The 23,119-nt window shown below is 45.6% G+C and overlaps 1 protein-coding gene across 1 annotated transcript in view; it reads left to right on the forward strand.

The window, feature by feature from the left end:
* Nucleotides 1-3,159: 3,159 nt before the first annotated feature.
* The window catches only part of LOC141214508 (transmembrane protease serine 11D-like), a 110,501-nt gene continuing 90,541 nt past the window's right edge, over nt 3,160-23,119 (forward strand). Inside the window, exon 1 of the mRNA XM_073665447.1 lies at nt 3,160-3,293. The gene's annotated coding sequence lies outside the window, so the exon portion shown is untranslated. The remainder of the gene's footprint in view (nt 3,294-23,119) is intronic.

Genomic DNA, 23,119 nt, shown 5'->3' on the forward strand with positions numbered 1-23,119 from the left:
TGGTTAGTCACTCGGATCTGGTTACTTGGTTCTTCACTTGTAATGGCAGCTGTAAGCCAACTCCACTGCACCGCACGTCCGACCTGCCACAGGTCCAGGCGCCGACTCCCCCCCTTGCTGCCCTCCTGAGCCTTTTATAATTATTACATATGGCACCACAGCTATCACCTGACACGCTGTCTCCTCCAATCTCTTCCCTCAGGGAACATTCGCTTCACTCTTCAGTCCCTACTAATGTATTCCTCTCTGCTTTCTCTTTTCAGCAGATAGCGGTGCTTGCTTGCAGACACTCGATTTAGTCATTAATTGTGTGAATATTCTCTCTTGTCCATCTCCCTACAGGGCCACAACTGGGCCTAAGCAGGAGTGTGGCCCACCGACGCCAGCGCATATTTCAGCTGGATGTCTGTCCGAGGATGCACATTCATCTGAATGCATTGTGGTGAAGGGGATCCGCTGGCCAGTCAGAGGCCTGCAGCTGAGATCGGCGTGCAAGTTACTGGTGGCGCATGGCAGTGACGTCATGCGCTGCCTGTCGCTTGCACGCTGAAGTCAGATGCCGGATACAGAAGAGGACACCGCACTTTGTTGGAGTGGGAGAAGGTGAGTAGAATCGGGTTATTTTTTTATGAGTTAAAGAAAAGCAGCAGAATGGGGGACATATATACCAGGCAGGGAGACATATATACTAGGATGGGCCCAGGAACAAAGACATATATAACAGGATGGGGGACATATATACCAGGATGGAGGGTATATACTAGGAAGGGGCCTAGGATGTGGTACATATATAACAGGATAAGCTTAGGATGGGAGATATATATTCCAGAATGGGGGACATTACTACATAATAGGGATTGCGAGGGCGGGCAACATGTATGTCCTTATAGGATTTGGAACGCTACAAGGGTCCATACATCTGACCAACATTCAGGGGGTAAAGGGGGCAGGTCCAAATTTTGCACCAGGTCCCATTGAACTCTAATTACATCACTGGCTCTCCTATAGAAAGTACGGAAGTGCTCGGGTGTGCCAAGTGTCCCTGTGTACGGGGGAGATAGTTGCCCGTTGAACGATTGTTCGATCAACAGCTAGCTAATGTGTGTGTGGGCCTTAAAGGGGTAGTCTACTTAAGGCTATTTATCACCTATCCATGTCATAGGTCATAACTTTCTGATCAGTAAGTGTCCACTGCTAGGGCACGCACCAATCGGTAGACTGCCTGTCAGCAGCTCCACTCATTCTCCATGGGGAGGCCAGAAAAAGTTGAGCGCAGCACTCAACAGCCAAAGAGAGAATGATTGTAGCGCAGGTAGAGTATTTGCACTGCCGCTCCATTATTACCATGAACAAAATGCCCTGTTTTGCTAATTGATGCTGGTCCCACAGGTCAGATCCCCACCGAACTATAAGTCATCATCTATCCTATTAATAGGTGATAACTTGTTTTAATACAGCACTCTTAGAATATACAAGTGCTTTGATAAGATCATATTCTATAAGAATCAAGGGATGAAAGAATCTGGCACTCTATATAGATGCTGAAGATATTATTTATTCATCCCAATCAGTGTAATTGTGGCGCCCCTGAGGGTTCGGTCGCCACAGAGGTGTTGCATCTCAGCCAGAGATGTGGCATCTCACTCTCAGGTAAGGAAGGAGTACAGCTCAGGACCCTAACACCTGCATCCAGCACACACCACTCCAAGCAAGCAGGAGGGGCAAGATGCCTCTGATGCTTGCTGAGCCCCTTTCCTGGCTGGAGTGGGGGGAACCCAGAGAGGGGGGGACCATGTGGTGGGTGTGGGTGGAGGAAGTAGCTTAGGGGAGCACATGAGAGGAAGATATAAAATGGGAAGCCATCATAGAAAGTCAGATTAGTCAGAGGAGGAGAAGTGAAAGAAGCAGACGCTCTGCAGGAGCTCTGCTCCAGAGGCAGGCCTAGCTAGTGAGGGCCAAGTCTGAGAGTAAGGAGAGAAGAGAGGAGAGGGAGCAGAGAGGCTCCAGGAACAGAAGAAAGGACCCTAGGGGTATGGGCCGTGCAGAAGGCCACCCGTACGCCCACATCTGCCCCGTGGTGGAGGGGTCAGGCCATCTAAGGGGAACCGGTCCCTCAACTAGTAGAAGATTGCAAGTCTCAGCTAGAAACCGGAGGCTGCAGTACTTTTCTGTCGTGTAGCCACAAGTCTCACCGAGAAGGTAGCCATATAGGACCCAGGGGACGGAACAGACGTCGCCCGCCAAGGCCCGCGGGTACCGAATTGGAGATACTAGGTGTGAGGTGCAGGGAAAAGGCCAGGGAGAGGACACAGAAGGGGGTCCTGCTAAGTACTCCGGAGCTATCTGGGGGTGGACTGAACCCCTCACTGAGTAAGCACAGCACGACGAGGGAGATTACTTTGGTGCCTGTAATCTGGACTGCGTTAACTGTGAGTAAAGACCCTGGGACTGCACTTCCTTGTCTCTGTGTTTCTTGCTGCGCCATCAACCCCTGCACTACAGCGCCCAGCACAACCTGCAATATCCACACTGCCCTGGAGCTAGCTCTTCCTGTGGAGAGCCACACCATCCCTGCTGCAGCAACATCAGCTTCAGAGGACCTGCTACGCAGCGGCGGCTTCCTTTAGCCGCATTCCACAGGTGGCGTCACAAACTCTATAAAAACACTATAAATCCCCTATCCATAACTCCTTTTATTGACCGCCCTGGGTCACGGACCGTGTCACCGCCGCTGTGACATTCCCCAGCATCCACCGGCCCGGCACCAGGTACCCCACGGCCCAGGGGGCGCGTCATAATCACTTGATAACTTGCTTTAACCAGACAAGCTTTTTAGGTTCCATAACAAAGTACCATAGGAGCTGTTGCCATTACAGTGTGCATGAGGATGAACGTTGTGCTTACACCGCAGAAGAAAACAAGAGTTGAGCGCTTTGAGCATTTGAGCGTCCTTGTTATCATATATGTCAACAGATAATACCTACATCATATTACAGGCTCCCTGTGACATTGTATAGGATAAAGGAACACATCAGATCATTTATCTGAATAAATATTGTGTATTGTACATATAGTGGAGCCTGAAAAATCCAACCAATACCGCTCATTATTTGATCAGGTGTCTCAATATAAATGGCTTTGCGGTTTGCTATTATTATCGATGTCTTGTACATTTTGAGCATCATTTCCTGGAGGGCAGATGCAGACGCCAGAGCTTCAGATACATGGAGGATTGCCCTTGTTAAGAAGATATAAAATTCTTCAGAAGAGGAGGACTAGCAGCCAAAATTCATGTGAGTAACACAGAAAAGGATTGTTTAATGCCAAAGGCTCCTTCTGTTTTAGACATTATCTATTCTTCTAGTGTAGATGTTCCTCGGTGGGGTATGTATCTTAGAAGTGCCACAGTTTCAGCTACAATCAACAATGAATTGAAGTAGCTATCCCCTCTTATAGCGTCCCCCAAATTTTCAATTACTCACTTTCCCCCACCAAGGTGGAATGATTACAAGTTTTTTGTTGCATTTTCTTATTTTAACACTGTCCTAGTGAAATGCTCACTTGCAAATACATTTCTATATAGTTTTAGGGGATTTTGGGTTAATAGAAGGGTTTCCCGGTGACACGGACAACCCACTGATATGAATGGGCACAATGTAAATTCTGTATTTTCCCTGTGGTCGTGGTGCAATGAAATTCAACTTTTACTGTTGGGCTAAGTTCTCATGGTGCAGATTTGGTGCCTTTGAGATGCTGGATATGGAGCAGCACTTATGCACCGATTAGCTAATTTAGGCTATTTGTGGTTTTATTGTGTTTTTTTTAACATGCATTTTTATCCCATTTTCAGCTGTGGTGTTCATCTCTTAGGTCAAGTTTTAAATAAAACTAGTTTGTTTTGGAAACTTCCTGTTTGCTCAGTAACCTAGTTTTTATGAAACTTAATTGATAAAGTTATGTGCTGATCACATGCATTTTTACTCTGTTTCTACAGCAGTAACACTATAAGAACTATATGGGGTCAATTTATCAAATCTTTTATGCCCCTTTTGTGGCATAAAAGCTTTGAAAACTCACAATTTTTTTGCTTAACACGAAGTTGAGAAAATGAGAAAAAGTTTAGCAAATTTTCACACCAGTTTGTATCAGCTCTACCGAAATGGACGAAGATGGGAAGGAGCCGGAACGGGGCACAGCCACACTTGCCCATCCAAATCATCAAACCTGCCAGCACTTTGTACAGCAGAAATGTTACTCCAGTCCTTGACTGGAGTAGCATTTCTGGTGTGGCGCACGTGACCCAGAAGCAGCGCGGAATTCATTGATTGGCATGTACAGTACAGACCAAAAGTTTGGACACACCTTTTCATTTAAAGATTTTTCTGTATTTTCATGACTATGAAAATTGTACATTCACACTGAATGCATCAAAACTATGAATTAACACATGTGGAATTATATACTTAACAAAAAAGTGTGAAACAACTGAAAATATGTCTTATATTCTAGGTACTTCAAAGTAGCCACCTTTTGCTTTGATGACTGCTTTGCACACTCTTAGCATTCTCTTGATGAAGTTCAAGTGGTAGTCACCGGAAATGGTTTTCACTTCACAGGTGTGCCCTGTCAGGTTTAATAAGTGGGATTTCTTGCCTTATAAATGGGGTTAGGACCATCAGTTGTGTTGTGCAGAAGTCTGGTGGATACACAGCTGATAGTCCTACTGAATAGACTGTTAGAATTTGTATTATGGCAAGAAAAAAGCAGCTAAGTAAAGAAAAACGAGTGGCCATCATTACTTTAAGAAATGAAGGTCAGTCAGTCCGAAAAATTGGGCAAACTTTGAAAGTGTCCCCAAGTGCAGTTACAAAAGCCATCAAGCGCTACAAAGAAACTGGCTCACGTGAGGAACGCCCCAGGAAAGGAAGACCAAGAGTCACCTCTGCTTCTGAGGAAAAGTTTATCCGAGTCACCAGTCTCAGAAATCGCAGGTTAACAGCAGCTCAGATTAGAGACCAGGTCAATGCCACACAGAGTTCTAGCAGCAGACACATCTCTTCAACAACTGTTAAGAGGAGACTTTGTGCAGCAGGCCTTCATGGTAAAATAGCTGTTAGGAAACCACTGCTAAGGACAGGCAACAAGCAGAAGAGACTTGTTTGGGCTAAAGAACACAAGGAATGGACATTAGACCAGTGGAAATCTGTGCTTTGGTCTGATGAGTCAAAATTTGAGATCTTTGGTTCTAACCACCATGTCTTTGTGCGACGCAGAAAAGGTGAACGGATGGACTCTACATGCCTGGTTCCCACCTTGAAGCATGGAGGAGGAGGTGTGATGGTGTGGGGGTGCTTTGCTGGTGACACTGTTGGGGATTTATTCAAAATTGAAGGCATATTGAACCAACATGGCTACCACAGCATTTTGCAGCGGTATGCTATTACATCTGGTTTGCGTTTAGTTGGACCATCATTTATTTTTCAACAGGACAATGACCCCAAACATACCTCCAGGCTGTGTAAGGGCTATTTGACCAAGAAGGAGAGTGATGGGGTGCTACATCAGATGACCTGGCCTCCACAGTCAGCTGACCTGAACCCAATCGAGATGGTTTGGGGTGAGCTGGACCGCAGAGTGAAGGCAAAAGGGCCAACAAGTGCTAAGCATCTCTGGGAACTCCTTCAAGATTGTTGGAAGACCATTTCCGGTGACTACCACTTGAATCTCATCAAGAGAATGCCAAGAGTGTGCAAAGCAGTCATCAAAGCAAAAGGTGGCTACTTTGAAGAACCTAGAATATCAGACATATTTTCAGTTGTTTCACACTTTTTTGTTAAGTATATAATTCCACATGTGTTAATTCATAGTTTTGATGCCTTCAGTGTGAATGTACAATTTTCATAGTCATGAAAATACAGAAAAATCTTTAAATGAGAAGGTGTGTCCAAACTTTTGGTCTGTACTGTATGTCTCAATAAATTTGGCGCCTCTTGTACTCCATCAAGACTGGTGTAGTGTGAGTGTGCACTACGCCAGTCTTGATGAATCAGCTCCTATGTCTTTTTATCTGCATAAATTTTCACATCTCATTTAAGCCTATAGAAAACAAGTAAAACAATTGACTGTGTAGGAGATGCCCATCAGTTACGCCATATTCTCATATTTATACATATAAGTATAACCAGCATTGAAAAGAGAATGTTAAAATATAACTTTTAATAATAAGATAAGATCAATCAATATTACCAATATCCAGGTACACCCAGTACCATGGACAAAGGAATGAATTTGCTAAAAACAAGCGACCATTGGGTCGAGATACAAATAACACCTAAAAATTAGGATGTTAAACATCAGCCATAGATTTTGGAATGTCAGGGATGCTTAGTGACAGTGGTCACCTTAATATAGTAAACTTTAGGCAAACAGACTATATAATAGGAACAATCTCACCCATAGTCTTCAGTGTTGATGGGGGGCTCCTACCGGCCGGGCCCCATACTGGAGTCAGGGCAGTCATGCCCTGATGGCGGCCCTCGGGGCCCCCGTTCAATGAACCGGCTGCACGGGCGGTAGTTCCGCCCCTGCTTCATCCTGCTTCAAGACCTGTGGTGACATCACAGTTATGTACCTTGATGTCATCACAGGTCCTCTACAGGTCTACCCTGCGGGAGTCTAGAACAGCGGGCAGCATCCACCCCACACAGTGTGCTCTGAGCCACCGCAGACCAGAGCACACTGTCAATGTTTAGTGATTGTCTGTGGCGGTGCCGCGGACCGGCTGAAAAACCCCAACGGCCCGGTCCTGGTCCGCGGACCGGCGGTTGGGGACCTCTGCACTACATAGATGAAAAAGCAAACTTACACATGAATTGAGTCTTTACATAAAATTAATATATTTGTCAATAAAAGTGTAAAAATTTGTAATCGCACTTCAGTAACCATAAAAACATCTGACTGAAAGATTTATAAACACTGAAGCAGCAAACTTTATGAAAAACCAAAATTTGTGTTAGTCTCAAAACTATTGGCCATGAGTGTGTAACACTGCCGGCACCCACCGTGTACGGAGTAGGCTCAGCTTCAGAGACTGCCCCACATGCCAGCAACCAAGTTGTGACATATACAGTACAGACCAAAAGTTTGGACACACCTTCTCATTTAAAGATTTTTCTGTATTTTCATGACTTTGAAAATTGTACATTCACACTGAAGGCATCAAAACCATGAATTAACACATGTGGAATTATATACTTAACAAAAAAGTGTGAAACAACTGAAAATATGTCTTATATTCTTGGTTCTTCAAAGTATCCATCTTTTGCTTTGATGACTGCTTTGCACACTCTTGGCATTCTCTTGATGAGCTTCAAGAGGTAGTCACCGGAAATGGTTTTCACTTCACAGGTGTGCCCTGTCAGGTTTAATAAGTGGGATTTCTTGCCTTATAAATGGGGTTGGGACCATCAGTTGTGTTGTGCAGAAGTCTGGTGGATACACAGCTGATAGTCCTACTGAATAGACTGTTAGAATTTGTATTATGGCAAGAAAAAAGTAGCTAAGTAAAGAAAAACGAGTGGCCATCATTACTTTAAGAAATGAAGGTCAGTCAGTCTGAAAAATTGGGCAAACTTTGAAAGTGTCCCCAAGTGCAGTTACAAAAACCATCAAGCGCTACAAAGAAACTGGCTCACATGAGGACTGCCCCAGGAAAGGAAGACCAAGAGTCACCTCTGCTTCTGAGGATAAGTTTATCCGAGTCACCAGCCTCAGAAATTGCAGATTAACAACAGCAGCTCAAATTAGAGACCAGTTCAATGCCACACAGAGTTCTAGCAGCAGACACATCTCTTCAACAACTGTTAAGAGGAGACTTTGTGCAGCAGACCTTCATGGTAAAATAGCTGCTAGGAAACCACTGCTAAGGAGAGGAAACAAGCAGAAGAGACCTGTTTGGGCTAAAGAACACAAGGAATGGACATTAGACCAGTGGAAATCTGTGCTTTGGTCTGATGAGACAAAATTTGAGATCTTTGGTTCCAACCACGGTGTCTTTGTGCGACGCAGAAAAGGTGAACGGATGGACTCTACATTCCTGGTTCCCACCGTGAAGCATGGAGGAGGAGGTGTGATGGTGTGGGGGTGCTTTGCTGGTGACACTGTTGGGGATTTATTCAAAATTGAGGGCATATTGAACCAGCATGGCTACCACAGCATCTTGCTGCGGCATGCTATTCCATCCGGTTTGCGTTTAGTTGGACCATCATTTATATTTCAACAGGACAATGACCCCAAACACACCTCCAGGCTGTGTAAGGGCTATTTGACCAAGAAGGAGAGTGATGGGGTGCTGCGCCAGATGACCTGGCCTCCACAGTCACCAGACCTGAACCCAATTGAGATGGTTTGGGATGAGCTGGACCGCAGAGTGAAGGCAAAAGGGCCAACAAGTGCTAAGCATCTCTGGGAACTCCTTCAAGATTGTTGGAAGACCATTTCCGGTGACTACCTCTTGAAGCTCATCAAGAGAATGCCAAGAGTGTGCAAAGCAGTCATCAAAGCAAAAGGTGGCTACTTTGAAGAACCTAGAATATAAGACATATTTTCAGTTGTTTCACACTTTTTTGTTAAGTATATAATTCCACATGTGTTAATTCATAGTTTTGATACCATCAGTGTGAATGTACAATTTTCATAGTCATGAAAATACAGAAAAATCTTTAAATGAGAAGGTGTGTCCAAACTTTTGGTCTGTACTGTATATGCATCACGTGTCAGGATGGGGTGACTATAGTTCTTTTCCTTGTATCTAAACATTAATATCAGTCTTAAAGAGTAATTCTACATAAATTATCAGCTATTCACTGAATAGGTGATAATTGTTTGACTGTTGTGGACTCCGCTATTAAGACCCTCACTGATTGCCAGAAAGAGGGACTAATGTCCTCCGTACTCACCTGGTTTAACCCTTGCTACAATTGTTCGACTGTTGTGGACTCCACTATTAAGACCCTCACTGATTGCCAGAAAGAGGGACTAATGTCCTCTGTACTCACCTAGTTTAACTCTTGCTATGTGGCATAAACTTTGAAGGTAGAAGCTGGACGGATGTGCGACCAGCTGCTCCTTTCAGTTAATTTTAATCATGGTCAGAAGTCCCCATTCAAGCATTTATCATCAATTCAGTGAGTAGCTGATTATTTATCTAAACAGTAATACCCCTGTAAAGTTTATATGTGAGATTGAATCAGTATGTAAGATTTGTACAATATGAAATGCAATACCAACCTGCAGACATACAAAGAATCCATTTATGTGCAAACCTATTGTATAAGGAAAATCAGCGTAAACTGTACATGCAGTATCCATTCTAAGATGTTGTATAACGGTGTTATTTGCTGCGAACAATTAAAAGAGCACCACCCAGTAAGCAAACAATCATCTATCTGCTTGTATACAAGATACCTTTAGGAACAATGCCAAGTTAGTCCTAGGTAAGGTCATCCAGTGTACAAAATTTGGTGCACTCTTAACATGACTCACTAGCATTAGGCCATGTGCCCACGTAGCATTTTTGTAGCGTTCTTGTAGCGTTTTTACGGCCGCGAAAACGCTTGTAAAACCGTCTGCCATGCAAAGCAATCTGAATTCGGATGTGCTGTGCACATGATGCGCTAATTAGCATGCCAAATTTGCATTGCGTTGCAAAACGCAGCATGACCATTTCTACCGCGATTATGCTGCAAATTCGTGGCTATTGAGGAACATTGAAACGCAGCAAACCCGCAGGTATATGTGGATTTGCTGCGTTTCAATTAAATTCAATGGCCGCGAATTTTCAGCGTAATCGCGGTGTGTGTGGTACCCAGGATGAAGAGTAGACTACAACTCCTCTTCATCCAGGCTACCACGCGGTGAAAAAAAGAAATAAAAAAGTTAAAAATAAAAAAAAACCTGTATACTCACCTCTCCAGTTTGCTCCCGGCGGCGTCCTCTCTCCTCGGCGTCCCGTGGTGTACTTGCAGGACCTGCGGTGACGTCATTTAGTCAGCTGATGGTCACGCGACCACTAACGTCAGCGGTCAGGTGATGATCGCGTGACCATCAGCTGACTAAATGATGTCACCGCAGGTCCTGCAAGTACACCGCGGGTCGCCGAGGAGAGAGGATTGTCGCCGGGAGGAGACCGGAGAGGTGAGCATACAGGTTTTTTTTATTTTTAACTTTTTAATTCTTTTTTTTTTTTTACTATAGATGCTGCATTTAAAGCATCTAAGTTCGTCACACAATATAAATCCATGCCGGTTGCATGGATTTATATTGTTTGACCAACTTGTCAAGCACTTTTCCAAGTGTTGCTCAAAATCGCTTGAAAAAACGCATGTGAAAACGAATGTAAAAACGCTGAAAAAAATGCTTCTCTCTGGCAGAAAATACGCATGTAAATCTGCATGTGTTTTTTTCTGCCAGAGAGAGGCAAAAACGCACTGCATCAAATCTGCTACATGGGCACATAGCCTTAGAGTGGTTGCGACTATTTCCAAAGTAAAGTTGGTCAGATACATTAGAGCAGAGGTCCCCAACGTTTCTGACCTTGAGAGCCACATTCAGCTCCTGCCCCACTCACAGTAGTGACACCCAAAGCCCCCCATTACTGGTATAATGACAGCTTAAAAAGTTTCATAATAGTGTATTCAATTTATTTATACAAACAACTTAAAATTTAAGGGGTTTTCTGATACCAGGTAAAACAATTACGATACAGCACAACATGTAGCACCTTTTCTCCATTTACTCCAACTATATATTAGGATTGCAGTAAATACAATTCCACAGTGTCTTGAACACAAAGTGCCCAAGTCTTCTTTTTATTGCATGGAGTGGAGTCCTGCCTTAAAGGGAAATCTATTAGCAGGTTTTTACTTTGTATTATGGCTCTGTCACATATCAGTGTGTCCAGTACGTGTGGTGACAGTTTCCACATGAACTGGAGACACATACACACGTAGACCCATTTCAAATGAATGGGTCTGTGCACGTCAGTGTGTTTTCACATACCATGTGTCCATGTGCAAAACACGCTGACATGCCAGTTTTTTACCCGCAGCATAGGCCGCAAAACGTCCCTCACACGTGCACACTGATGACAAACGGTTGACATCCGTGTGTCATCCGTGCGACACTTACTAGTGCCTGGGAATCAGCGGTACTGTTCACGCTGTTCCCAAGCGCCTGGTGCTGCAGGCATCTGTCATCATTGTCTCCAGCCGGCACTGAGATCAGCACCAGCAAGGGACAATGTTGACAGTTTTCAGCCCCCACTGTGTCCAAAACCTGTAAAAATAAGAATAATAAAAAAAAATCCTTATACTCACCTGTCTTAAGCATCCTACGCTGTATTCCATCTGACCGCACATGCTGAGGGGCAGAGGAGAATGATTCGCTGTATCGAGCAGTCCCCTGAACTCCGCTGAGTTCAGTGACTGACAGGACACCGCTCGGTGAGCTCAGCGCAGGTCAGGGGCCCACTCGTCGCAGTGAGTCATTCTCTTCTGCTCCTCAGCATGTGTGGTCAGATGGATTAGAGCGTGTGTCAAGTGTATACTCCTTGAGGCTATGGAGACCGATGGCATGGGTCAGAGTGAAAACTGTTACGGATCCGGGTGGTGGAACCTCTGTGCTGCGGTGCTAGGAGGGACCAGAGGGGTGTGACTAAGTATCTACTCGGCCTGACCAAGGTTGCACGGCGGCTCAGTCGACTCCGTGAACCAGGGAGGGACCGAGCAGACGGACCAGGTGCCACTCTGGGACCGACCTTGTATGAGAGCAGGTGACTCCCACGGGTCAGAAGGCAGAAGCTAACTGGTACAGCGGAATGGTACGGCAGGCAGACTGATTCGGCTGGTAGCCAGACAGGCGCTCCGGGTAGGCAAGCTGGTGGGCACAACAGGTAACAGGCAGATGCTTCCAGGTAAGCAGGCGGGCTGGGCCCATTGACAGACTGGCGGGTAGGACTGTAGGCAGACTGTCGAGCTGGAGAGTAGTCCAAAGATCCGGAGCCCGGACTGGCTCCTTGTGGGGAGCAAGCCGCAATGGAGATAGATGCAGAGCAGATCAGAACAAGTTGAATCTTCAGATGAACGGTAGGTAAGTAGCAGATGGGGAACCCCGATGATGAGAAGAGGCAAGTCCTCCAAGCTTGGCAACAGGTGAAGCAAGAGATACACAAGCAAAGGTATAGTGGACGGAGTCCTTTTATATATATATGCAGCAAACAGGAAGCAGGAAATGTCAGACAGGAAACAAGATGGCCCCCGTGAAGCTGTCAACTCCATCTTGGATAAGGACAAAACCTGGCAGAACAGGTATATGGTTCAGATCCTTACATTACTCCCCCCTTAAAAGATGTCCTCCGGACGACCTCAGAGCTGGTTTATTGGGGTATTTGCTGTGGAACTGTTCGATCTGGCGGGTAGCGTGAATATTTTCCTGAGGCTCCCAGGAATTCTCCTCCGATGGGACGCACTCTGTGAATTGTTTTACGTGAATTTGGCCAACGGGAGTAAGTTCACCCAATCATCCTGTAAGTGGCATAAGTAACAACTGCTCCAAGGTCTGATTCGTCCGTTCAGTTTGGCCATTAGACTGCGGATGGAAAGCAGATGACAAATTTACCTTGATGTCTAGAGCAGCACAAAAGCTTTGCCAAAATCTCGAGGTAAATTGGACCCCTCGATCCGATACCACTTCATCAGGAACTCCATGTAGCCGAAAAACATTTTGTACGATAAGATCCGCTGTCTGTTTGGCTGTTGGTAAACCGGTACAGGGAATGAAATGAGCAGCCTTGGTTAACCGGTCGACTACAACTAGAATAGTGTTCTTTCCTTTTGACGTAGGCAACTCTATGATAAAATCCATTGAAATAGACCCCCAGTAATGAGATGGAATAGAAAGGGGTTGTAACAGTCCAGTAGGTGAGGAGCGGGGAACTTTTGATCTTGCACATACCTCACATGATGAAACGTAATGCTGAACGTCTTTCCGATAGGTCGGCCACAAAAAAAAAATGAGACATGAATTCCTGAGTCTTCTGGACACCTCTATGGCCAGCAATCTTAGAGTCATGTCATGCATTAATTTTAGCATATTTAATCTAACCGTTACCGGGATATACAGCCGCTGTCCCTGGAACCAAAGTCTATTTTTCAAGATTAGATTTACCTGACAGGGTGGTTGAATCAGAAATGGATCTGCAGCATATGCCTCCTTAATATCTGTTAGTAGATCTTGATTGTGTAACACGCCTATAAAGTTACTTTCCAAGAGTATGGTTCTCGGAGGTTAAGCCGGAGTTACATCAACAGAGTGAATTCTAGACAATGCATCGGCTTTCCCATTGCGAGAGCGCGGCCTATAGGAAATAATACAATTAAACTGATGGAGAAAGAGATTCCACCGGGCCTGTCTGGGTTTTATACACCTTGACGACCTCATGAATTCAAGATTACGGTGGTCTGTAAGTACGACAATCTGTTGGGACGCCCCCTGTAGCAGATGTCTCCATTCTTTGAATGCAGTTATAATGGCCAACAGCTCTTTGTTTCCAGTGTCATAATTTCTTTCCACAGGTGATAATTTCTGTGAAAGAAAAGCACAAGGATGTAAAAGCTCTTTTTCACCTGTTCTTTGCGAGAGTATGGCTCCTATAGTACAGTCTGAGGCGTCCACCTCCACTATGAAGGCCCGATCCGGGTGTATGAGAATAGGAGCAGACGTGAATTTAGATTTCAACCTGGAAAATGCTGTCTGCGCCTGTGGCGACCAGATAAACGGCGTCTTCTTCCGAGTCAGTTGAGTAATGGGTGTGACGATCTCCGAAAAAATTTTAATGAACCGTCTGTAAAAATTAGCGAATCCAATAAATCGTTGCACCTCCTTCACTGTCTTGTGTATTGGCCACTCCTGAATGGCTTGAGTCTTGCTTGCATCCATGCTGAGACCCTGGGGAGAGATAACATACCCCAAAAATGTGATTTCTGTCTTGTGGAACTCGTATTTCTCCAACTTGATGTACAACTGATTTTGCCGTAAAGGATCCAAGACTGTTCTCACATGCTGCTGATGGTCCTCGATGTTGCTGAAAAAAATTAAAATGTCACCCAAATAAACCACAACAAAAACATCGAGTATGTCTCTGAAAATATCATTCGCCAAGTGTTGAAACGTAGCCGGTACGTTATGAAGCCCGAAAGGCATAACGAGATACTCAAAATGTCCATAACGTGACCGGAAGGCTGCCTTCCATTCGTCACCAGGGCGAATCCGTACTCGATTATATGCTCCACGGATTATATGCTATAATCTTAGCATGTCGTACCCGCTGAAGTAATTCGGGAATTAGCGGAAGCGGATAAGAGTTTCTAATCGTAATTTTGTTGACCTCTCAGTAATCAATACATGGTCGAAGTGAATCGTCCTTCTTCTTCACGAAGAAGATTGGGGCACCTGCTGGGAAGGAAGATGGTCGTATAAATCCTTTGGCTAAGTTCTCATCAATATACTCTTTGAGGGCCTTGAATTCTGGTCCGGCCAAAGGATAAATATTACCGAACGGAATCGCGGCACCAGGTAGCAGTTCCACGGGACAGTCGTACGGCCGATGTGGTGGCAGCTTGTCTGCATTCTTTTTGCTACATACATCTACGAAATGTTGGTATTCTACTGGTAGATTTATGTCAACTGTGCGTGCAGACCTGGTTAAACTAGTTCTCCGCGTGGTATCTGTCTTCCTAGAAACTGTAGTTCCTTTGTCTCCCAGTTGATAGTAGGATTTTGCAGTTGTAGCCACAGTAACCCTAAGATTATGGGAAAGTGAGGAGAAGAAATCAACAAAAACGACAGTCTTTCTGAATGATCCGCCCCCATACGGACCTTCAATGATGTTGTTTCAAGATCTACCGGCCCGGATGCTAACGGGGACCCATCCATGGTCTCCATTAATACCGGTGAGATTCTCTTATGTGAACGTATACCGTGTTTTTAGCGAATGTAATGTCCATGAAATCACCGCTGGCTCCAGAGTCAACCATAGCTGAACTAGTAACCCAGCAGGATTGGATCCATATCTAAGATGGGGATATAACAATGTGAATCCTTCTTAGACCCATCCGAAGCCAAAGTAGTGGAACTTACTGAAAAAAACAGCTGCATTCACAGGTGAGGATGCTTCTGAAGTACAGTCGGAGAAGTTGTGATTCGTGTCGGTTACTTTATTCCCGGGAGAAATTGGGTGAGAAATTACTGAAGATACATCTGAAAAGTCGCATTCGATTACCGCAGCTGTAGCCCTGCGATTCTTACTGGGACAATTCGAAATATAGTGACCCGATTTTCACAAGTAGAAACATAGATTTTCTCTGAAACGATGTTCCTTGCGTGCGTCTGGGGGAGTTCTCCGAATTGCATCAACGTCCATAGGTTCTGACTCTGCCTGGAGAAAGGACTCATTTTGAACTTCCCTGGAGGGAGAAGGAAGGGATAACAAGTTGTTACGGTTAGAATCTGCCCATCTCTCTTGCCGACGTTCTGTGAGATGGATATCTATCCGGATACAATGATTTATGAAGTCACCCAGGGCAACAGGTGTCTTTCCTCGAGCCAGTTCGTCCTTAATTGCAGCGGATAAACCCCTCCTAAACACTGCGTACCTTGCCAAGTCGCACCATGTAGTGTCCAGCACCCACCTCCAAAATTCCATTGCGTATTCCACAACAGGACGCTTAACCTGCTGGAGTGACAGTAATGCGGTTTCTGCCATGACATTTCGATTGGGATCATCGAACATCTGACCCATTGCAACAATAAAGTCTTTTAGAGAATTTAAACATGCATCATTGGTTTCAAACAAAGGGTTTGCCCAGGCAAGAGCCTTGTTGGTTAACAGAATTATCATAGTTAATACCTTGTCTCGTTCTGTTAAAAACTGAGCCGCATGCGCTGCAAAATATAGTTGACACTGATTTAGGAACCCTCGGAATTTTTCTCGTTCACCACCAAACCTGAATGGCGGGAGCTTAGGGAAAGCCAGAACCGGAGCTGGAACCGACACTGGAACCAGGGCTACAGTCTTGAGAGGTGAGTAGCTAACGCCTGAATGGAAGTATCGGCCACATTAGCATTATGGTTAAGTTGCGACTCTAATGCCACCATTTTTGTTTTAGTAGCCTGAAGCTCCCCATGAAGTCCTGTGACGTATGTGCATATTTTTCTCAAATGCACCTCCACAGAATCTGACCCAGCGAACTCCATTCTTTTAAAGGCTTGTGTATCCTGTCAAGTGTATACTCCTTGAGGCTATGGAGACTGATGGCATGGGTCAGAGTGAAAACTGTTACGGATCCGGGTGGTGGAACCTCTGTGCTGCGGTGTTAGGAGGGACCAGAGGGGCGTGATTAAGTATCTACTCGGCCTGACCAAGGTCGCACGGTGGCTCAGTCGACTCCGTGAACCAGGGAGGGACCGAGCAGAGGGACCAGGTGGCACTCTGGGACCGACCTTGTATGAGAGCAGGTGACTCCCACAGGTCAGAAGACAGGAGCTGACCGGTACAGCGGAAGGGTACGACAAGCAGGCTGATTCGGCTGGTAGCCAGACAGGCGCTCCGGGTAGGCAAGCTGGCGGGCACAACAGGTAACAGGCAGGTGCTTGCAGGTAAGCAGGCGGGCAGGGCCCATAGACAGACTGGCGGGCAGGACTGTAGGCAGACTGTTGGGCTGGAGAGTAGTCCAAAGATCCGGAGCCTGGACTCGGCTCCTTGCGGGGAGCAAGCCGCAATGGAGATAGATGCAGAGCAGATCAGAGCGAGTTGAATCTTCAGACGAATGGTAGATAAGTAGCAGACGGGGAACCCCGATGATGAGAAGAGGCAAGTACAATACAAGTCCTCCAAGCTTGGCAACAGGTGAAGCACGAGATACACAAGCAAAGGTATAGTGGACGGAGTCCCTTTATATACGCAGCAAACAGGAAGCAGGAAATGTCAGACAGGAAACAAGATGGCCCCCGTGAAGCTGTCAACTCCATCTTGGATAAGGGCAAAACCAGGCAGAACAGGTATATGGTTCAGATCCTTACAGCGTGGAACACTTAGGACAGGTGAATATAATGATTTTTTTATTTTATTCTTATTTTTACAGGTTTTGGACACAGCTAGAACAGAATACTACTCCCAACATTGTCCCCTGCTGGCACTGATCGCAGCACCGACCGGAGACAATGATGAGGGCAGCGTTCAGCACCTGGCCCTTGGGAACAGTGCTAACTATACCGCTGATTCCCAGGCGCCGGTACAAGTGATACTGATGAAGCACAGGGGCTTCACATGGTTGCCACACGTAAGCCACACGTATCATACACACGGACACGGATACCTCTGGTACTGGTTTTTCCAGTATCGGAAATGTCCGGACGTGTGAAAGAGCCCTTAGACTGTGTGTTCCTGTTTCAATACAATGAGTGTTTTATCAGTAGGAGATTATCATTGCTGGATTGCTGCACACATGAGACCTGATCAAACTCCACCTCCAGCACAAAGAAAGCTGTGGTGTGGGTGGGGTTAGCTTTCTGAGCTACGGTACATGATACATCTAAAAACTCTGATTGTTTCACAACTGCTGCACCCAGTAAACTAAGTGTTACATTGCTGGAATCAGGGTCTCTTTTCCTGTATTATTCTGCTCTCAGATGAGGTAGCAAAAACCTGGTGACAGATTCCCTTTAAACACCCAACAGAAGCCAGTAGTGCTGTGTATCCAAACCTTTTGTGTACCTGTCTGAATTATCAATATTATACTACTGAAAAACCCCTTTATTTTTATATTGAGCAAAACTGTTTACTTCTAAGAACATTCAAAGGGTTAATAAAGCTAATAAAAGTGACCCTAGTCAGTTATTCCTTAATTTATGAAAGTGACTATTAAATGTTACTATTTGCAGTGTTAAAGTGACCCTCTGACTAAGCATAAAAATTAAAGAAGTTGTCCAAGCTTGGGGTTCAAGTCTGCAGTCACTCTATGTGAATGCAGACTTGTGAATCCTCACAGTTCGCATAGTGCCCCCTGTCAGGATTCTACGATGTCGGAAGCGGGTGGTCATGTGAGTGCAAGTATGCAATTTGCATCTTTCCGGCCACATTCCGACTGGATGTGTCCGGCTTCACTAAATACACATCTACTTAGCCACTCCCGGTGCTGGCCTGGAGGATTCTGACAGTTTGCATAGACACATAGAGTGACTGCAGACTTTAACCCCAACCTGGACAATCCCTTTAAAAATGGGAATGCTTATTAAAGCTACCTGGTGCCCTCTTTTTGCATGCTTCTGCCAAAATGATAGTAGGGCTTCTGAGACTTGCAGATTGGTCCACACTACTAATGTGAGTAGTCCTGGCCATTCTAAAATCAGGGTATGTGTCACAGTGAGATTTGGGTAGTCTGAGATGCTCTGTGGTAATGTTGGATGAAAGAAGTGGGTTATGGAAATTAGTGGCACAAGCATGCAAAAGGAGGACCCCAGATAGTTTTACTAACCAAATAATGTTAGATATTTATGTCAAACTGAAGGGTCGCTTTAGAGGGGTTATCCACTATCTGGTTAATCCCTTTTTAAATGCTGCAGTTTCCTTGTAAAATACTAACAGATACTTTCAACCTGTACTGGCACTGTGACAGCGATGTCAATGCTGGGTCCTGGGCTTGTGTGATATTGTTATGCTACGAGATGAATGCCAAGCATGCGAAAGTAGTCAGCCCAATATCAACTGCTGAATAACTGCAGGGATCACATGGCATAACAATGTCACACAAGCCCCGGCAGAACCTGTGCCGACATTGCTGGAATGGAGCTGGTGTGGGAGATGAGTGTCTGTTATTTTTATTTTACACAGAGGAGTATGTAATTTAAAAAGGGTTTGTCAAGGAAATGTACAACCCCTTTAAGGCATTCATTTTCAATCAGATTACCATTGCTTTCTGATTGACATAATTGTGTAGCATATTGTGCGTAAAGAAACTTAGGACTCAAACTTTCTACAACCTCAAGGCTGTACAGAATAATAATGTTGCACCCTGAAAGAATTGCTGCCTGATATGGCACATAGAGAGCTGTAGGAACTCCATCCCCAATTCATTAAAGTATATTCTCCAGATTTCTGGTGAAAAACACTTTGAAATGTTGCAAAAAATGTTAGTAACCTGAAATTGCAAAAAACATGACTTTATTAGTGATGAGCGAGCACTAAATTGCTCGGGTACTCGTTGCTCGGGTCGAGTAAATTGGAATACTCGGGTGCTCGACCCGAGCAACGAGCCCAATGTAAGTCTATGGGAAACTCGAGCATTTTTCAGGCGGCTCCCCCTCGGTGGTCTGCAGAGGGCCTAAAAATTGCCCTAATCGATGGGAACAGTGCTCAAATGACATGGGAACAGCATGGGGAAGACCCCTGGAAGCATTTCTGACTCCCAGGTCACTGATGTCAACAACGTTGTCAGAGTATTACGCCACTTTTACGGACTCAAAATAAAACATACAAAAACAAAACCAAAATGGATTTTCCTGGGAAATATATTAAGGAACATTCTTTCCAGGGTAATGACTTTTATATAAGGCAAAATAAATAACCAAAACCAAAAATACTCCTCCACATCTTGGGCTATGTTCACACGTAGCATTTTTGATGCGTTTTTGCACTTTTGCATTGCTTTCAACAAAGACAAATGCATTCACTGGGAAATGTCATTTTAACATTTTACAACCTTATCTGGCCATGTGGTGTGTGACACATCATCAGACACATGCATACAGTGCTGAAAAGACATGGGAACAGCATGGGGAAGACCTCTGGAAGCATTTCTGACTCCCAGGTCACTGCCTAAAAGTGTGCCCATCATAAGTGATCCTTGGCGCATGCGAAGATGCCTCCCGCCATGCACCTGTCGTTGCAGACTTGCAACAATCACCGTTCACGTCCTTGTCCCAGTGCAACGTTCAGTTGTCCCTACCCCATTCCTTGGAATGCAAGCGCAAGTATGCAGCCAGCCACCCACAGGCTGCAATAATATACTGCCAATTTTTTGACAGCTGCTTGCACTTGAAATGTGGCCTTTTAGGCTCGTGGAGGCGGAAGCTTTTCATAACCTCATGCCGGCGGCGGCCGGGTGTCCATACTCAGTCCCCAGCCGCCACTATTTCTCCCGGTATCGTCTCCGCCTTCCACAAGCACGGGTCCCACAACATTACCCGTGCCCTCCCCAGTGCACTTACTGGGAAGGACCGCCTAACCACAAACACGTGGACAGGTGAATGTGGCCAGGGACGGTACGGGTCCAGTCCACAGCTTTTTTTGCTGAGTTGTATTTCACCACAGCCATATTCTTTAGCTTGGTGAAAGGACTTGGGAAACCATATCTACCCAGCTGTCATTTCTCCCAGGAAGTCCTCTAAAGCTGCTTTCACTTGAAATGTGGCCTTTTAGGCTCGTGGAGGCGGAAGCTTTTCATAACCTCATGCCGGTGGCGGCCGGGTGTCCATACTCGGTCCCCAGCCGCCACTATTTCTCCCGGTATCGTCTCCGCCTTCCACAAGCACGGGTCCCACAACATTGCCCGTGCCCCCCCCATTGCACTTACTGGGAAGGCCCACCTAACCACAAACACATGGACAGGTGAATGTGGCCAGGGATGGTACAGAGCCAGTCCACAGCTTTTTTTGATGAGAGTTGTATTTAGCTCGGTGAAAGGACTGGCATAGAGGGAAACTCTATCTACCCTGGGTTGACAAGCGCTTCCCTAGCGATTTTAGCATCACTTGGAAAGTTCTTGTCAACTTCACACTATATAAATCCATGCAACCGGCATGGATTTATATAGTGTGTGAATGTCAAAAAATAAAAAAATAAAAATATACTACCCTCCGATGGCGCCCGGTGTCCTGCTTCCCTCCGTCCCGGCTGCTGGCAGTGGTACATTGAGGACCTGCCGACGTCAGCGTCACGTGACCCGTCACATGACTCTGATGTCAGCGTAGGTCCTTCATTCAACCGCGAAGTGCCCGGGAAGCCAGGAGGACGCAGCGCGGGACGCCAGAAGGTGAGTATATATATATTTTTTATTTTATTCTTTTTTTTTTAATGGTACCTGGGTCTGGATGGGAGTCCTCTCATTCACACCCGGGTACCATCCGCACATTAGAACGCATGGAATGCGCATCTACATATACAGTGATGCGGATTCCATGCGTTCTAATGCAAGTCAATGGCGGCGAAAAAGCAGTGTTTCCGCAAAATTAATGGACATGCTGCGGATTTTTGATCGCAGTGTTCATGGGCACAGCACATGCGGATTTCCATTGGGGAACATTGCTGTCCTTCTACCATGCGTTTTTAATGCGTTTCCGCGGCGTTTCTGCAGCTGCAAAAACGCAGCGGAAATGCATTAAAAACGCATCGTGTGCACACAGCCTAATGCAGCTTGTTGCAGAAGCAATGGCAGCCCGTCCAACATCGACTTGCACTTGTCGGTGGTACTTTGACACACAAACATCTTTCTTTGCGCATTTAATTTCATGAATACAGAGTTGGACAATGGCCTGATCTGCAATGCAGTTTACAAAATAACATGCATAAGCATGTCCGATCCACATTAAAAAAGCTGCCATAGAGTGTCCGGGAACCTTCCCCCACACTTTTCTTAGCCAGGGCTGCTTCTCGGCAGGGTTGGACTGGCCCACCAGAGAATCGGAGACTCCTCCGGTGGGCCCTGGTTCTCCTTCAGAAGAGTTCATAGTGCCGAGGTGAGGCCATGATGATGATAGAGGCCACCACCTGCTTAGTTTTCTGTTACTTGGAATGCAAGCGCAAGTATGCAGCCAGCCACCCACCCACAGGCCGCAACACTAAACTGCCAGATTTCTGGGCAGCTGCTTGCACTTGAAATATGGCCTTTTAGGTTCGTGGAGGCGGAAGCTTTTCACAACCTCATGCCGGTGTCCATACTTGGTCCCCAGCCGCCACTGTTTCTCCCGGTGTCGTCTCCGCCTTCCACAAGCATGGGTCCCACAACATTACCCGTGCCCTCCCCAGTGCACTTACTGGGAAGGACTGCCTAACCACAAACACGTGGACAGGTGAATGTGGCCAGGGATGGTACGGAGCCAGTCCACAGCTTTTTTTGCTGAGTTGTATTTCACCACAGCCATATTCTTTAGCTCAGTGAAAGGACTGGCATAGAGGGAAACCGCATCTACTCTGGGTGTCATTTCTCCGTCACCAGGTTCCGCCCATTGTCACACACGACCATGCCTGGCTGTATGCTCAGCGGTGAGAGCTGCAGATCAGGCTGCTGTGTTACAGCTTTCAACAACTCTGCAGCACTGGGCGGTTTGTCAATTAAGCATTAAGCATGTTATCTTCAGCACAGCCTGTTGCCGCTTGGCCAAGGCAGTGCTGCAGTGCTGTCAGCTTGTGACACCATTTCGGAGATGGAGGAGGAGGTGCAGGAGCTGAACAATGTGATTACATTGAGATTAAATTGGTGACGCTGTTTTTTATACTAAAGAAAGATCCTATTGTTTTGTTTTTTTACATTATTTTTTAAGACAAATGCATTCACCGGGAAATGTCATTTTAACATTTTACAACCTTATCTGGCAATGTGGTGTGTGACACATCATCAGCCACATCCTGTTTTATTTATGATGGAGGGACTCTGAAAGTCATAAAGCCTATTTTTATAGGGCCATCAGACGGCCCTTACTATTCTTAAAAGGCCAGCAGTCGGCCCTCGCTACTGTTAGAGAGCCATCAGCCAGCTATGCTTTGTTTTTCCCATTATTAACAAGTAGGTCTCCTATACTGTTATTGCGTATCCAGTGACTACCAAGGCTGCCAAAAATTTGGACGCAACCCAATGTCCCTTTGAAGAGACATAGAGGAGAGTCTCAGTAAAAAAATTTTTCCCATTATAAAGGAGCGGGTCTCCTATAGTGGTAATGCCCATGCTGTGACTGCAAGGGCTGCCAAAATTTGGGAAAAACCCCACTAAGAAGTTAAAGACACATAGAG

Source organism: Phyllobates terribilis, unplaced genomic scaffold, assembly GCF_046119375.1.
Source record: "Phyllobates terribilis strain yellow unplaced genomic scaffold, ASM4611937v1 Scaffold_2__4_contigs__length_985480577, whole genome shotgun sequence".
In the NCBI taxonomy this organism is placed as follows: Eukaryota; Metazoa; Chordata; class Amphibia; order Anura; family Dendrobatidae; genus Phyllobates; species Phyllobates terribilis.